Consider the following 2500-nt stretch of genomic DNA (forward strand, 5'->3'; position numbering starts at 1 on the left):
GTGAATAGCCTAAAGGAATTGAATAGTTCGATGGCTTTGGTCATTTGATGAATAGGCTAGTATGCTATCGATGGCCTCTCAAATTGGCTTTCGCACCTGCTACGTGAATAGCTTGAAGTGTTGTCGATTTGCTCGCAACTAGCTGTTTATTACTAGCCTGGATGCCAGACCGAAGTTTAGCCCCGCCTACATTCTTTTTCTGCAGGGAACTTCGGTCTGGCACTGCTCCGTTCAGCTGCTACTATTCGAGATACACTTCTGTTCGGACCAATCACATTGTCAGGGCGGGCTTTACGTGATGATTGACAGATGAACAGCAGTAAGGTTCACGGCTGCATGCGTCCTCGTTCGACGAGTTGGGTGTGAGACCGTGTTGGCTTAGGTTGATTTTGATTGCAACAGAAACGCTATGGCTATGAATGCATAATTTGTTCATGCAGTGTTTGGCCTTTCGTTTATCTTAGCTATTGAAACGGAGGTTTTATCACGGATTCACGCAACTATTTCTGAACACTTAGACCAACATGGATATGTGGGAAAACTTCAGTTTCACTTTCACCAAGCATGCTTGGGTGATGTTGTTCCCGTTGTTCTCGTTTGTTTAAAGATGTCTGTTTGCTCGTTGGGTTAACGACACACTTCCCCAGCTGTTCATTGCATACAGTTTGAAGGAATTATTTTTAAAAACGAGGGAGGATGTTTTCCATATAGCCTACCCTGCTACATATTTCGTTGTCTAAGATTTCGCAGATACTGACAGCCAATAACTTGTTCTGTTTGGTTTGGGCTATCCAATGAGTGCAGAGCTATCCCCCCCGCCCTGTATCAGTTGAATCACGCCCCATAATCGCAGCTGAATGGAGCAGTTTCAGACTCATATTCTGACAAGAATTGAGTATGACGTCGTCAGGCTAGTTTATTACTACAATGGTTAGCAATTAACAGCTAATAGTTAACATCGCTGTTATTTAGCATTGTTGCTTTTTGTAGGAGTTGGGAAGGAGCCTCAGACCTGTGTATGCTGTTTATATATTTTCCAGGTGTGTCATTATTTTCAATGAATTTGTTGTGTTGGATGTTTATACCAGAGAGGGTTAAAGCAGAGCTTTGTTTACTGTGTGGTCCTGGCGTTAGCTATACACTAATCCAGCGAAACACGGAAGTAACACAAAACCGCCATTACTGCGTGCCTGGCTGCTAAGAAATTAGCTCGTTGGTTCCATAGGCGGCTGTTGCAGAGGTTAGCTGTCATTAATACACGTCTTAATACCTTATGTTGTTAATAAATTACCTTCATTGGTAAGTTTTGGCACAGTCTGACATCATTGATCCAATGTTCCCTTTCACCTGACATTTTCTTTCATGAGCGGGATCTCTTGTTAGACATTCTCTGACAGGATGCTTTCATTGAAAAGCACAGGCAAGTGTCACTCGTCACACTCGCAGGCACGCAGTAATGGCGATATTCAAGATGGCAGCGCCCATAAAGTTCGCGCTGGATTAGTGTAGTTTTTCCTCTATGCTAGCTCCCACTGACTAGCGAGCTAACTAAACTACTTGTTCTGTTGTTTCATGATGTTTTGGATCAGATGTAAGTTCGCATCATCCAGGCAATACAACACAACCACAACGCATTTATTTAGCGTCATCTCCCTCCCCCTGCAAGTGCTGACATTGCCCCACCCCTCGCGGCACCTACTCGGGTCTAGTGTGAACACAATTACCCGTATCTCACTCGGACATAAGGCTCATGTGGGAATCGTCCGTGTCGTGCCTCTACCCGGGTAAATATGTCCGGGTGACTTCTAGAAGTCATGTGAGAAAGGGACTTATGACTTTGTTCAGGATACTGCAACACACGTCAGCGTCAGCGTTATCTGCGTTTCACTAAACTCCACAACTAGTATGTTGCCACTAGCAGCAGTGACGCTACTTGCCCTCGCTGGAGAAGGCTAGACGCTCTGGTGTGTGAGCATATCAGGGTCGGTCTCACGATTTTGAAAGTAACATAATTTGTAACGTTAGTTTTTTTCGATTCGTCATTTTAAAGTTGATTTATCAATCGACGAGGAGGGTCCACCTTGATGAGTCTCACGTGGCGCCAGCAGAGCCGTGTGAAACGATGATGAAATGCTATGTGCGATAGAACACTCTCTCTCTATATATACTGTATATATATGTATGTGCGATAGAACACTCTCTCTCTCTATATACATATATATGTATGTGCGATAGAACACTCTCTCTCTATATATACTGTATATATATGTATGTGCGATAGAACACTCTCTCTCTATATATACTGTATATATATGTATGTGCGATAGAACACTCTCTCTCTATATATACTGTATATATATGTATGTGCGATAGAACACTCTCTCTCTATATATACTGTATATATATGTATGTGCGATAGAACACTCTCTCTCTCTATATACATATATATGTATGTGCGATAGAACACTCTCTCTCTATATTTACTGTATATATATGTATG

At 42.6% G+C, this 2500-nt stretch overlaps 1 protein-coding gene across 3 annotated transcripts in view; it reads left to right on the top strand.

Annotated features, from left to right (window-relative positions):
• Positions 1-2500, top strand: part of ipo7 (importin 7) — a 32912-nt gene that overhangs the window by 13348 nt on the left and 17064 nt on the right. The window lies entirely within an intron of this gene.

Source organism: Sardina pilchardus, chromosome 21, assembly GCF_963854185.1.
Source record: "Sardina pilchardus chromosome 21, fSarPil1.1, whole genome shotgun sequence".
Classification (NCBI taxonomy): domain Eukaryota; kingdom Metazoa; phylum Chordata; class Actinopteri; order Clupeiformes; family Clupeidae; genus Sardina; species Sardina pilchardus.